Source organism: Melospiza melodia, chromosome 8, assembly GCF_035770615.1.
Source record: "Melospiza melodia melodia isolate bMelMel2 chromosome 8, bMelMel2.pri, whole genome shotgun sequence".
NCBI classification, from domain to species: domain Eukaryota; kingdom Metazoa; phylum Chordata; class Aves; order Passeriformes; family Passerellidae; genus Melospiza; species Melospiza melodia.
In genome coordinates, this window is record NC_086201.1 from 2,155,001 (window position 1) to 2,170,749 (window position 15,749).

General features: G+C 42.9%; 1 protein-coding gene across 3 annotated transcripts in view; it reads right to left on the bottom strand.

The window, feature by feature from the left end:
• Positions 1-15,749, bottom strand: part of MBD5 (methyl-CpG binding domain protein 5) — a 125,008-nt gene that overhangs the window by 64,632 nt on the left and 44,627 nt on the right. For all 3 annotated transcript variants that reach the window (XM_063161548.1, XM_063161547.1, XM_063161549.1), the window contains exon 2: positions 11,679-11,776. The gene's annotated coding sequence lies outside the window, so the exon portion shown is untranslated. The remainder of the gene's footprint in view (positions 1-11,678; positions 11,777-15,749) is intronic.

Consider the following 15,749-nt stretch of genomic DNA (forward strand, 5'->3'; position numbering starts at 1 on the left):
CCAGAGATGCCAGAGAACTTTCTGGAATGTGAATCAGGGACACGAGGAAAGCTCTGCTCCCAAATCCCAAATCCCTCCAGCTGTTTTAGGACTGGTTCTGGTGAAACAACAACAGCTGAGGACACAGTTTGGTTCCTGCAAAGCCAAAGCCTTCAGTCCTGTACCCCTGTCAGAATCCATCCTGAGGTACCACATGTGACACCTACTGAAAGCTGTTTAAAAATTAAATCACCATAATTAGGCAGCCAGCAGGCCCTCCCACTCTTTATTAGAATGGGTGGGGCTGCTGGCTGCCTAATTAGGGTGATTTAATTTTCAGATGCAGAGGTTGGGGATCTCCAGGGCCTGGGTGCTTTTTCCTTTTGACCTTTCCTAAGCATCCAGGCCCTGGAGATCCCCAACCTCTGCATTTAAACCACACCAAGACCACACCTTTGAGTGAAAAGGAAATAAAATCCAAGTTTTTCTGATGTTCAAATGGTGCCTTGAAGGTGTCAGAGGTTTTCAGCTATTTCAGTGCATTTTCTTTAGAAGCACAGATCTGGTTTTGGGTTTATTGTATGATTTACTTTCTAGTCTTGAAAGAGCTTTCAGAAATATTCTGTTTTCTTGCACTGTCAGGCCTTGAGCTGCTGTGGGCAAGGACAAACTCCAGATCCATTTGGACAAATCCAGATGTGCCAGAGGTTGTGCCACCACTCTCTTTTGTTGGCCAAACCCTGAATTTGATAATTTATTCAACTTAAATCATCAAGCTGCAGATACTACATCCACATCCATTGATAAAAGAATTCATGCTTATTTCCTCTAGACCTTCACAAGAAAACCTCATCAGAAACACCTTCAATATTTCTTAAAAATCTTATTTTTTTTTACCTTTTATTGGAGCCATGGAATTATGGAAATGAACAGCAGGGATGGCTTCTGCATTGAGTGTTTCTAGATGAGCTCGAGGACAGGTAAGAAGAAATTTAACTGGTTTGGAATCTGTGTCCTAGAGCTCATCTTGCAAAAACTGATGCAGAGTTACCTAAATGTCTGAAAAACGGAAGGGTCAGGTATTGGGATGAGAGGCCCTTCCAGAATGCAGGAAATTCTGAAATTCAGGGATGGAGCACTGAAATTCAGGAACAGAATTCAAATTCAGGGATGGAACACTGAAATTCAGGAATGGAGCAATGAAATTCAGGGATGGAACACTGAAATTCAGGAACAGAATTCAAATTCAGGGATGGAAGAGAGAAATTCAGGGATGGAAGAGAGAAATTCAGTAATTTCAGAGCTGTGTTTGTGAGTCTGTGATTTGGGCATGCTACTGAAATGCTTTTTCAGCTCTGCCATCAAGAGTCAAGACTCCAGGATTCAGCAATTCCAGATGGGCAATCCTCAATCTGTGTCTGCTTTAAAATCACCTTTTTATCATCTTTAAATCACATCTGGTTAACTGCTAGAACAGTTCAAACTGCACAGTTCAATCCTAAATTCATATTTTATAAATTCCTTTTTCCACCTAAACAAATAATGTGCCATTGTGTCAGTCCAGCAGATCTTTTGTATGTTGTGGTTTGGGGCTTTTTGAAAATTGTTTTTAAAATTTCCCACTCCTGAGGAGTAACACTCTAAAAAATTTAATCCATGAAGCTTTTTGGAACTACAGCAAGAATATTCCCCGTTATTGTAGGTATTCCATGGGCTTGAATCTAAGCTAGAATTACTGCCAGGAGCACAGCCCTGCTATTCCAACAAGCAGGAAGAGTCTGTAATCCCTGCAAGCTCTCCTTGCCCCCCTTCCCTTTCCTTCATCCCACTTTTCAAGTTCCCTTCCCAGGCTGAGGGGCTAAACTGCTTTCAGCTTCTTACATCCTCCTGGATTTGGGGATTGATCACAGAGGGGGAACCAGACCCTTCTTTCCTTCCAGCCTGCAGTGTAATCCCCCTGACCTGAACCCAAAAATCACTTATGGCTTTAGCTCTTCCTCCAGAATTTCTGCACAGTGGGAGAGCACAGACAGTGCTGGAATTCTGTCACTGGAGTGCAGGCTCTGAATTCACAGCAATGCCATTTATCTCCCTCACTATTTGGTGTGGAACTATTGATTTGGGACAGCACAAGCCTTACCTTAAAAAATGTTTCAGCCTCTGAAAAAAATCTGTTTAAAACCTACCACATAGTGTGTGTCAGTAATTTAGGGGATAAAAACCAAGGCACATCAGGAGTGCAGCTACAAAAGTAGCACTTTATAAATCAAATTTATGCCACAGAGCCAGAGCAGGAGGACACTGGGCTGTGCTCCTCAGCTCCCTGGCTGGGAGATCATTTCCACACAAATGTCTTGCACAAACTTTTCCCAACTGGATTTGTTTTTGCTTTCTGCAAGAAGTGCAGGAAAAGGCTGAAGCATAAGCACAGCAGAGGGAGGGGCACAAGGAATAATAAACTGAAACAACAAGAAGCAAAAATACAGTTAGGCAGGATTTAGTATGTATAAAACACAGAAAATACCTCAGTCCAGACCACAGAATGGTTAAAGTTGGAAAAGTTTCTAAGATCATCCAGAGGAGAGGCAGAAGAGGAGGAATTTTATATAAAATGCATTTTGTTGCTATTATGGGTAATTAATATGGAAACAGCTTTGTGGGTGCTGTGCTGAGCTCTGTGTCAGTCCCAGGTCTGAAACAAGATCAGGGAGCTGTGAGCAGGGCCTGTGAAAGGTGATAGCCTGGGAGCTGCAGGAGGCTGGGCACAGCCACTGGGCTGCTTCTGGAATCCAGACAGTCCCACAGGGGATGGATGGGCTTGGAAACTCATCCAGTGCCACCCCTGCCATGGGCAGGGACATTTCCACTGCCCCAGGGTGCTCCAAGCCCTGTCCAGCCTGGCCTTGGGCACTGCCAGGGATCCGGGGGCAGCCCCAGCTGCTCTGGGAATTCCCAGTTCCCAGTGTCCCATCCATCCCTGCCCTCTGGCACTGGGAGCCATTCCCTGGCTCCTGTCCCTCCATCCCTTGTCCCCAGTCCCTCTCAGCTCTCCTGGAGCCCCTTTAGGAACTGGAGAGTCACCCCAAAGCCCTTCCTTACTCTCCCTTGGATGCCTAGAGAAGCAAAAGGAAAATGAAATCCTGCAGGGAACAGATCCAGAGATGCCAGACACAACCACACCAGCCATACCCAGTGAGGGCTCCACTCCCATCTTCACTCCAGGAAAGGCTTCCCAAGAAGTATTCCTGGTTTGAAGGATTTTCTCATGGATGAGCCACACTCCCCTCTTCACTAAAGTACTTGAATATTGATGCCTCAGGTTTGGCTTTTATATTTTTCAGGTTCTGAGCTGCTTTAGTGTAAAAGGGATAATGTTTAAGGGTGCTGGGCTGTGTGCACAGAGCAGGGAGACAAAACAATTCCTGCTCCAGCTGGGCACCAAGGACAAATGACCAAATCTCAGCCCAGGAGCACAAACAGCTGTGGAAGAGGTTTCACAGCAGCTTCTGTGAGCCACAGAGAAGTTTGACAAGAGGATCCATTTTTACCCCTGAAAGAATTTTCTGCCAAGGTCTTTGACATAGAAACCAAGAAAGGAAGAAGGATAAATAAGAGAAACCTGCAGCTGCCTACTCCAATGAGCACTTTGTTTGTTTCTTGTGACCAATGAGTAAACTTAGCAGATTTGTAAGAATGTATAAAAAGCATGCATAAAATATATATTATAAAATACAAAGAATAAAAAATATATAATAAAACCAGTTTGAAGCCTTCTGAAAATGGAGTGTGCTGCTTTGTGCTGTCTCTGCCTCAACTACAACAAACCCCGTGGGCTGGAGAGAGAAAAACAAGCAGGGTGGGACTGCAGGGGCTAAAGCTGGAATGGGACAATGAACTGCAAGGGGCAAATGGAGCAGAACTGATCCCAGGGACAGACCCCGGCAGCGCTCGTGCATTTTGGGGCCATTTTGGTTCATCTTGGGTGCAGCCCTGGCTGGGCTCTGGTGCTGCCCAAGGTGGATCCATGGAGGAGATGCTGTGAATGAATCCCTGCTTTATTCTGGGGCTCTGCCCAGCCCCTGTTTTAGGGCAGCCTCAAGGTATCACTGTGACTTTGGGAATCAAACCTGGCTCCCAGTCTGTTTTTCCAGGGATCAGGTTTGTGATTCCCATCTCCTGCTCTGGGCTCATCAGCCTGTCCTTATCCCTGTCCCTGCAGCTGCAGCCAGGCTGGTCCTTCATAATTATAAACCATCTTTAAGTGGAATTTTAGCTCCACATTCCTGCAGCCCAAATCAAAACTATTCATGGAGAATGTGCAATTTTGTATTTTAAATATGTTTAGATGGGACCATCATGATAATCTGAGGGCATTTGCCCTCCTGCAGAAACATCTGTGTCAAAGCAGGGACTTGTCCCCTTCTCTGGTCTATTTTTAAAAGCTTGAAATGTATTTTAGATTTTAGATCATCAAGGAAATGCAATTTAAGACGAATCAGAAAAATCAGTTTTATGTATGGACTAGGTCATAATTATAATTTCCACTGAAAAGGCAGCAGAAAAAAAGCCTTTTAAGTACTAAGAAAGAGAAAAAACAACTGAATTAAAGAAAAAGATTTGGTAGGAACCCCCAGAATTTATACCCTGGTGCTCAGGAAGGTGCCTGGCTCACCTTTAAACCCTCCCAATCCTTTCCAAGAGAAGACTCTGTAAAAGAATTGGATTTTACAGGATTGCAGGCCTGCAGAACAGGGCTACCCACATGATTTCCTGACATGGAAAAACCAGCCAAATATTGATAATTTGACTTTATTGGTTTTAGGCAGCCTGATTAGTAGTTTTTAATCACCTGAATCAGGGATTTGCTAACTTGCTTCACTGGAAGATAAAAGTTCTGTGGTTTCCAGTGAGTTTTGAAGTGCCCTTCACAGGAACAAAGCTCTTTCTCTCCCACCAGCAGTTCCCAAGAACTGTTTTCCAAGGATCACAGGCAAGTGAGTAATAAACATTAACCTGATGAAGGCATGTGCACACCAGAGGCAGTTTACTCAGCTTTCTGCACTTTGGGTGGCACTAAAAGGCAGAAAGGTGGAGAGAAGCCCAGCTGAAGGCTGTGTGTGCTGGGGATCCATTGAATTCTGCACCCTGAGAACACAATATCAGCTGCAGGCTGCTCCATGAGAACTCCACGGAGCACAAAGAGGATCCTCCAGTCAGAACACCCACGTCTCAGACTATTCCTGAGTGCCATTGTGCCTCCTGTCACCTGCTCATTTGCCTGCAGGATCTGTCCTCTGCAAATGTCACTTGCTGCCACTCAAACGCTCAAATTGCGCTGCAGATAAAAAGAAAACTTAAGGGGGAAAAAGTAATAAATATATATATATAGGTCTGAACCAGCATAAATGTCTGCACTGGCAAAGGTGTAAAACTTCCAAATAAAAATTAGCAGCATTAAAAAATGGTGTTGGAATTAGCTTGAGGAGGTTAAATATACATTATAATACCTATAATATTTATGATTTTCTTTTTATTGAGGGGGCACCTGTGGCCAGGTTTTGCTGTTCCCTCATTGGCACAGGAATGAACCAAGAATTCACTCCTGGAGCTGCTTCCTGATGAACTTTTTATTATCAAATCACACAGAGATTCACCAGTGAACTCCCATTTATGTGGCACAGAAACAAGAGCATTTTGTTTTCCAAAATCTAAACAACAAGCACCTCAAATAGATTGGAAAATTCACTGGATCTGTGTCCTGAACAGCTTTAGTTCTTGGATTAAATAAAAAAAGAGAAGATATTTTAACTTTTGATGAGTTTTTCAGCAGAAACTTGAGTTCATCTTCCCCTGCCCTAAATTTTGGGCCATTCTGAGAATGGGGGGAGCTGTTTTGCTCTTACTCTCAGAATGGCACCAATAATCTGAGGGTGGATTTGGCTTGGTTAAGGTTGGACTCTGGGACCTTCGAGGTCTTTTCCAACCCAAACGCTTCCCTGATTCTGAGATGAAACCTCCAAGAAATGTGATGAACCCTTTGAAGGGATCCAAACTCAGCTTGGGAGGCTGAGCCAAAGCCAACTGTGGCAATTACTGCCCCACCTCGGTGAGAACCTTCCCCTCTCAGGAATATTTTTCAGGAATGTGGTAAAAAATCAAAATAACCCTTTTTGTGTGCAGCTCTGGAGGATCACCACAGGTCTGGAGAGGAAGAGAGGCTCCTTGCTTCAGAAACTTGCTGTGTTTGATTTTAAAAGCATCCCTGGTTTTCATTTTCAAGCATTTCCCTGGACTGGGATCCTTCTAGGAAAAGGCCAGTTGAGAATCTCAGAAATGATGATGCCTTCCTAAAGCATTTCCATACATTTTTCACCATGATTGTGGCTCTCCAAGGATGTGAATTGGTAGAAAGGGGAAAAGAAAACGAAACTGAAACACCAAATGAAAAAAAGAATCCCTTCACAACCTTTCAGGCCACCTTCATGTAAAAAAAAATAAACTTTTTTTAGGTTTTCATTAACAGCTACATTTTAAATTTGCTGCCCTTGAGTTTCTTTTTGGTTTTTGGTTTTTTTTTTTTTAATTTTTTCAGAGGGAATTATTAAAACAAAAATCAATGATCTGAGTTTGGTTTGGTGGTTCAACAGAAAAGAATGATTTGGTTTATCTTAAGTACTACACTATACATTCTTCTTTTAAATATTATTTACAATAATAAATAATGACAGGAGCTCCTATCTATTATTTTAAACCAGCAGCCCTTTCAGCAAAAAGATGTGACTTTAACTTCACAGAAATTTCTTGTGATATTTCAGGAAAACCTAAGGATGGAGATGTAACTTTTTCTACTACCACAGACTGAAATAATCCAAACCCTCAACATTTTCTGGAGACATCCCAAAAACCTCAACACTTTCTGGAGGTATTCATGTTCCTGGGGTTGTAGGAAGCCAATCTTTAGCTTTGCTAAGAAAAATTAACTATTAAAAAAATTAACTGTAACAATTTTGCTATTTTGTTATGAATTTTAAAGAGAGAGGCACTGCAGGACTACAAAGTTTTGCATTACTTAAACATTTAACTTTGAAATTACAACCAAATCTCTGAGCTTGATTAATTTGGTTACAATAAAAGGAGTGTTGGGAACATTTCCTTTTGTTCAGGGTGCCTGCTGCTCCAATTTTTCAAAATGAAAAGCCTTTGTAGTTGGTTTTATTTACAATATCTGTGTAAGGAAAAATTCAAAATGCCAGCCCATAATTCAGTTTCAGAAGGAGCAACTGGAAGAGAAATGGGGATCATGGAAAACAAACTTCTTGCAAAAACTTGGCAGAAGTGGTACAAAAATTTCTGCTCAGGCAGAGGACAACTTATCAAATCTATTCCATTTCAAATGTACTTTGAAAATTTGGCTCTAAAATGCTCCTAAAAGTTGTGATATTAAAGAGCAACATTAGCAAAATGTCTTTTATTTTAACCCAAATCCTTAAAATAATTTCAGTAGAAAAAACATTCAAATGAAGTAGGTCTCCTTTTATGAAATTTAAGAATAAAATTAAGAATAAAAAAAGAAGGTAGAACTCGTTTATACCTCGCTTTAGAGAGAGCACCTTGGGATTTCACAAACCTCCAAGCCTTTCATAGGGAAAGAAGAGAGAGCGAGACAGAAAATTGATTGTTCTCAGAAAAACATCAGGCCTTCAGCAAAGGGAAGTGGGCTCCTGCTTTCAGTGCCAGTTCAGGAGAAACGGGCTGAGCAGGGCAGTGTGGGGGCAAGGCTGGCTCAGGTAAGCCAAGGCCAAAGCCTGGGCAGGACAGGTGGGAGCAGAACCTGCCCTGAGCAGGGGGAGCACAGCCAGTGTGGGATCTCAGCACCTCAGGACTGATGTGCAGAGTCACCCAGACCACCCTTGGGGGGCTCGGGAGTCCTGGGATGTTGCCAGAAGTGTCTGGGGGCTGGACTTTGATCCTGCACGGGAGACGACACCTGTATGAGGATGGGAGGATCTCACTGGGTGAATGGTGAAGGGATAAGTTAATTAGAGTGTGAGACACAGGGTTTGGGATTTCTGTACAGGGGGGTCTAGAGAGGTAAGATGGAGGAATTGGGGTGTGTCCTGTCCTTCTTCTTCTTCTTCTTGGCCTCCATCTTCTGTGGTGATGTTGGCACTTTGGGATTGGTTATTACTAAAAGTGCACTGGTCAATAAGGGTAAAAGGTATTGGGGAAAAATGATAAATATTGTATAGGTAATTTTGAGTATAAAGATAGGTGACCACCCCGGGGGGTCTCAGTGTGCTCATGGCTGGCTGCTGTGCAGACTCTGTCGGGCCGAGAGAAAATCTTTTAGATAAACAATTAATAAACACCGAGACCGAGGAAAGATCTGAAGCCTCTTCTCGTCCTTTGGAGCGCGGGCTGCCCAAGGCCACCCCGGGCCTTTCCAGGCCACCCAAACAGCCCAGAAAGCGACAAGCCAGGGCTCTGCAGGGGGATGGATTCTGCAGCTGCCTCAGCAATGGCCCACAGACAGTGAGGTTTGGAGCTGGGGAGGGCACAGGGCACTGCAGGGTCTGTCACTTAGAGCACAGCACCAGATCCTCCCAAATCCAGCTGGGATTTGCCATGTTGGAAAAGATGGACACAGGCAAGCCCTGCTTGTTCTCACAGGTGTGCAGTGCCAGTTTCCCTGTTATTAATGATGGATTTGCCCCAAAACAAGGAAAACCTGGAGCTGATGGAGAGCCCAGAGGGTTCCACGGAGCTGCTGCAGGGCTGGAGCCCCTCTGGAGCCAGGCTGGGAGAGCTGGGGGTGCTCACCTGGAGAAGGGAAGGACCCAGGAGACCTTTCCAGGGCCTGAAGGGGCTCCAGGAGAGCTGAGAGGGACTGGGGACAAGGGATGGAGGGACAGGAGCCAGAGGGCAGGGATGGATGGGACATTGGGAATTGTTGGGAATTGGGAATTCCTGGCTGGGAGGGTTGGTGAGTCCTGGCACAGGGAAGCTCTGGCGTGGGTCCTGAGGAGGCCCCAGAGATGCTCCAAGAACTGGAGATTCTCTCTGGAGACAAAATGCAGCAAAATAATTGCTCCAAAATCTCCTTTTCTTACCCCTCCCTGCCTTGTCCCCATGGTGTCTCCCAAATCCTGATGCTGGACCAGAGCAGCACATGGAATTGTGGATGAGTCTGGAGCAGGGAAGGCTCCAGGCAGAGCTCAGAGCCCCTGGCAGGGCCTGAAGGGGCTCCAGGAGAGCTGAGAGGGACTGGGGACAAGGGATGGAGGGACAGGAGCCAGGGAATGGCTCCCAGTGCCAGAGGGCAGGGATGGGTGGGACACTGGGAACTGGGAATTCCCAGAAGCTGTGGCTGCCCCTGCATCCCTGGCAGTGCCCAAGGCTGGAGCACCCTGGGGCAGTGCAAGTTGTCCCTCCCACAGAACTGGATGAATTTTAATGTCCCTTCCAACCCAAACCAGTGTGAGAGTCTCCAAAACCTGTTGCTAAAAGGTGCAAGAAAGCACAAATTGTGAATTCCATCTGCAGGGAAAGGCCTGACCATTTCTGAGGAAGGAAGGAAGGATTGAACAATTAAAGGCAGCGGATTGCTGGTTAAATTCCATTTATTTAATGGAAGGGTTTCTATGGAGGAAAACTGCAATGTTATCATATAATTAAAGATAATGCACGAGGTCTGAGTGGGTGAGGCAGGGTCAGGAAGGTTTGGGAGTATTGGACTACACAGGAATGTGGATTCCATCCAGAGAGCCCCTGCTTTAAAAATAGATCAAATGGAACAGCAGCAGTGGCTGCAGTACCTGCACAGCTGTGAGCACTTTAGTGGGGGAAAAAAAGAGTAGAAAATACAAGTTAGGATGCTGAGAATGAGAACTAAATGTTTTCTTGGAGTTCACTGGAGCATCCTGAGGTTTATCCACATGTACATATTAAAACTTTCAGGAAATAACCAGTACAACATGAACCTTACAGAGAAAACTACTTTCCCTGCCCTAGTTTTTCACATAGAAAAAATAAAAAAAAGGGTTTTCAGAACCCAAACACAGACTTTGGTAATTATTCCCCCAAAACATTTGGTTTTCCAAATGGTGTGGATTTCTATTTTAGAACAAATGGAAACATGCAAAGGTCTATCCTGGAAGGGAAGAGTGACAACAACACAAATCAACCCCTCAATGAGGCAGAGGCATAAATAACCTCTCTTGTCTTTTAAATGGAAAAATTTTCCTTCTGAGGGTCAAAAAAATCCCCAAACTAAGGGAAAATGAAAAGGAAAGAGAACTGCTTAATTTTTTTCCCTTCATTTTCAAAGACTCCATAAATGACACACTTAATTTGTGTGGGCTAACACAGCACTTCCAAGAATTCTCTATTGATACTGCTTCATAACACAGATTATATATGTGTATATATTATAAATGTATAGAAAGATCTGTATTCTAAAGCTCTGCAAAATGAGCCCTTTCCCAGCAGATCCTGATTTGACTAAAAGGAGCAAATTAATTACAAACACTGAGCAAACTTGGTATTTAAATCAGTTTTAACTGTGCTGCACCAGAGCATCACCTGGGCCTCAGCATCCTGAGAACAGCTGAATTGTGTTCCTCAAATTCCCACCTCCTCAGGGCCACCCAGAGTTCAGAATTCAGAATTAAGCAGCTTATCCATGAATTTATCCCTGCCCTTACTCAAGAGCATTTTAGAGGCTTCACTTTGAAAAGGCTCAGCTCGAGTTGGTGCCTCCAGAAGTTCAAAACTGAAGCTGGAGCTTCATTTTGGACCTCTCTGCTAAAGCAAAGAAAAGCAAATATGTAAATTCCCAGTGAATTCAAGTGCCCCATTAGGAGCTCAATTATATTCTGAAATGATGTCTTAATTGGTTTGCTCATAGATGAGCTGTACTGCTAACCAAAAATCTACTGCCATAATCAGCACTAAATTTCAGATATTGCCACACATTAAATTAACAGCAGATAATGAGTGGGAAAATTAGCTCTATTTCCATAATAGAAAAAAAAAAAGTCCCATATTACCTATGGTGTTTATAGAGAGTTAGTTTCAAAATAGGAAAAAAATGATCCATAAACAAAACTCTCCTGAATATCCTCACATTTATTTCTTTGGATCATTTACTGATAATAAATAATACAAGCAGAGAAAATAAGTGGCACAGGACACAGCAGATTTGTGCTTTCGATATTTAATTTAAAGAAGTTATACTTTAAAAATTCTATAGAAATTTACCACTGTTTTACCCTTTTTTCACCTAATTTTTGTCTTTTTGAACATAAGCCCCATCCTCAGTTATTCTTTAGATTTTAAGGCAGTGCTGCTTCTCATCAGTGCCACAAAAACATTGTAACTGATCTGCAGGTCAAAACACTCATGAGAAAAGAAGAATAAAGCAAAACATTAATAATAAAGAAAAATATTAAGTGAAGGAAAAAAACAGAAGCTAAGGAAGGATGGATATTCCTGTAACTAAAAGGACGAGAAGAAACTGAGCTCTTTCCCTTGATTTTTATTATTTTTCACTTCAGAATAAATTAAAATTATTATTTAAAAAAGGGGTTAAATTTGGCAGAATGGTCAGCCTGCAAAACTTCAGCTGCTGTTCAATTTTGAAGGTCAAACCCAAGCTTATTACTTTGAGATAAATGCATAATGTGGATTATTTGAGTTACCTTTGCTGTGTGAAGGAAACAGATTTCAGAGATCTTGTCTGTAAATGATATAATCTTCAAGAGTGCTGCCTCCAGCGACCACCATCGTCAGCAAGGATCTGCACAGCAACACCAGAGCACAAAATCAGCCAGGAGAGCTAAACACTGCTTGATTTACTGATTCAAAAGGCACAATTTCATGGAACACGTGAATTTAGGAGCTGCTCTTAGAAATAAACAGTCACTACATGGGAAGGGATTGGTCTGCTTGAGGAATATGATAATTATTTTGCATTAATATATTTCAAAAAACATTTGGGGAATTCGCTCTTAGACCAAAATAACAACAGCAAGGGTCCCATGAGTTAAAATTTCAATTAAATAAAATTACAAATTAGTATTGAAATGTGACATATTATAAGCACTAATAGATTATGAAAAGTTAAACCACCTCCCTAGGCTGAAATCAAAGGTAACTTTAAGACTAGGTCACTCGAAATGCCAGTTATGATTTTAAAAAATAAAATTACTCAAAAACATAACCCCAGAGCACAATTTGTTAGTGCTGCTTTCATATCTCAGCACTGAAGCTATGGAAAGATAAATATAAAAAATTCAATCACTAGAAAACTCATCAGGCCCAAAAGTTTTGGTCTTGTAAACAATTTTTGTTTTTTACTCAGTTTCACTTGGTTTAGATTTTCTAAGAGCATGGAGGAACCCAAGTCTGAGCACAGGAAAACCCTCCTGAGATAAAACACCTTTCAATCCAATATTTAAACTCTGCTCCCACTGCAGATGTTATTTCTGATCAGATTTAATCATCACTCTCAAACAGAACTTCTGCCACAAACCAGCAAGTTATGGAATCCCTACATGGACACTCTGCTCCTTCTAGAGCTCCCAAAAATGCCAAATCCTCGCAGAGGAAACAAATCCCATCAGTGTCTGAATAAAACTGCCACAATTCTGTTCCCTCTCCTTCTCCTGCAGATCTGAGGTGGGAATGTGCTGTGCCTGCACCCACAGCTCAGAATGGGGAGAACATCCCAGGCCCCAAACGAGCCAGGGAACCCCTCAAGAGCTGCTGGGCAGGCTCTGCTATGACCCAGGTTGGTGAGGAACGTCCAGATGTGGCTCAAGGTGGGGTTGAGGGGCAGGAGAGGAATGGAGAAAGGTTTCATTCATAATTGAAGGCTCAAGGAGGACCTGGAAGTCACAAAGTTTCTGTGAAACAGGAGGTGAAAAGGATCTGGCGCTGAGCTCAGCATCACTGAACAACCCAAGCCTGGACACCAAACGTTGGTGCACTGAGGGCCAGGAACGCCTGGAGGTGGCACTCAGGGCTCTGGGGACAAAGCTTGTATTCCATGACCTTGGAGGGCTTTTCCAACCCCAAATCAATCACAGAATCACAGAAGTTCAAGGCTGGAAGAGACCTATAAGATCATCAAGTCCAGCCGATGTTCCAACTGTTCAACTAGATCATGGCAGCAAGTGCCACATCCAGTCTTTGTTTGAATTCCTCAAGGGATGATGACTCCACCACCTCACTGGGTAAATGATTCCAGTATCTGACCACTCTTTCTGTGAAATATTTCCTTCTTAGTTCTAACTTACATCTCGCTTGATGCAGCTTGAGACTGTGTCCACTAAACCCAAACCTTTAAGCCCACACCTTGTGCAGCCAAAACCTACAGCCCCTCAGAATCAGGAGTAGTTCAGGATGGAAAAAGCCTCTGAGATCACCAAGTTCAACCAGCACCACTTTTTGACAGCTCCTTGGCTTTGTGTCCTTTATTCGGCCTCTAACCCAACCCCAATCCCATCCCTAAGCCTAACCCAACAAAGTCCAAGGAATAAACTGGCACAGAAATCCAGGCAGGACCCAACAACTGATTCCAAACAGAAGTTTGGATCAGTGGCTCCAAAGAGGAAAGCCCACCTGCAAAAAACTGGGAAATGGATTGAGAATTGGAGTGAAAAATGGCATTTTAAAGGCAGAACACACAATATGGAGCAGCTCTGCGATGATGATGAAATGTTTCATTGTGCCACTTTAAACAGATTTTGTTTGCAGTCTCCAAAGTGGTTCTGAGTCTTCCCTTTAAGTGACTTTGTTCACATAATTTGGTGCTGAGGTTTTCTATCAACTGTGCTTCAAACTTCTCATTCAGTTCTTAATCTCCCCACATTTTTTCCAGTGCCATGAAAAGATCTGTATTTTATTTTTTCCACTGACAAGTAAATCATTCTCACGTTGCCTTTTGTGTTAATAGATGATATTTTCTGTTTTCTTTGTGAACTGCACAGCCACAATCCAGATATTTAAACTCTGCTCCCACTGCAGATGTTATTTCTGATCAGATTTAATCATCACTCTCAAACAGAACAACTGCAATAATTGTAAGGGTATCATTAATTTTGTTCTCAAAACCTCTAAGCCTTCTCCAAGGGCTGGGAGCATCACAGCACTGGGAAGAAATTTCTTCTGTGTTTAACCACATCTTTCAAGGGAAATCTGCTGAATTTCTTGGGACTTGTTCATTTTGCTGAATGACACCCCAGAGCTTCATTTTTTTTCTAAATATGATTTCATGATCATCACCCTAAGACCAGGAGGAGTCACTATGACCTCACCTCCAATTAATGGGAATTTATTGATGGAATTAAATGTTTTCTGTGATTTATGGTGTTGACTCCTCTAAGATATCTGATACACAAATAAAGACAGATGATGCCAGGATGGTTTGGGTTGGAAGGGACCTCAAAGCCCATCCAGTGCCACCCGTGCCATGGGCAGGGACACCTCCCACCATCCCAGGGTGCTCCAACAGATCCCTGTGGATCCTGGACTCCCTGGAATTCCTTTGTGCTGCTCTTCAGGTGCTCCCCGTTCTTCTTTTTTAAATTTTTCTCTTTTTCTTCTGTTCTCCAGCACTTTATTTTGAATGTTGTTCCTCTAAATATCCCAGAGTATGAAGAGTTGGTTCTACAGGATTCTGCATCCTAGTCTGGTGCCAACCCACCAAACATATGTCTCTGCTCAAATGGAAGAAACTGTTTTGATTTCTCTTTTTTTTTTTTTTTTTTTTTTTGAAATTTCTTCCTGGACTGGGGACAAAACATTTCTTTAGATACAACTCAGCATTTAGTATCTTCTGAGATATGAAACTTCCTATAAATTTTTGTTCATTTATTCCCATGCAACAACTTTGAAGAAGCTGAACTGTCTGAATACGTGACAAGAATTATTAAATGTTCAAAAATTCATTACTAAATAAAAATTCCTTTAGAAATTCCTGGTTGGGAGGGTGGGGAAGGGGCTGGAATGGAATTCCCAGAGAAGCTGTGGCTGCCCCTGGATCCCTAGAATGTCCAAGGCCAGGCTGGACAGGGTTTGGAGCACCCTGGGACAGTGGAAATGTCCCTGCCCGTGGCAGGAGTGGCACGGGATGGGATTTAAAGCCCTTTCCAACCCAACCCATTCCAGAATTCCATGATAATTCTTCAATCTCGGGGTGACAAACATGCCTGAGCTTCCTAGAGATGTTTAGGAATGAAAAGAAGCCCATCAGCTCAGGCAGGTGCAAGATCTCACATCATTTTCTGTTAGATAAGGGAATATTAGGGATGCACCACCACAGAAACACTCCAAAGCCTCTGCAATTTCCACCAGTCGTTGCCTCTGGGAGGTGTTTTTCTTGTTTGTGAGAAAAAAATCCTTCCAGTCACATGAAAATGATTCCACAGCAAGATAAATGCAGGCAGGAAACAGCAGAATTTTCGATGCATAACACAATATCTGCACACACAGTTAGGAGGAAAAAAATTTCCTTTTTTCTTTTTGTAGTGGGAAATGCAAAGGAGCAGCAGATTGGAAAGCACTGAAGGGATCTCTGCATTTCCACACCTGAGGAGGAGCAGGACAGGAGCAGGGACAGGCAGGAATGGGCAGGGCTGGATTGACACCAAGAGAACGGAATTTTCTAACCACCTTCAGAAACAGGAAGATATTTTAACTAAAAGTAGGATTTTAATTGTAATCTTACAAATTTCATGGTATTCTGGTAAAGGGCAGACTGGGGATGC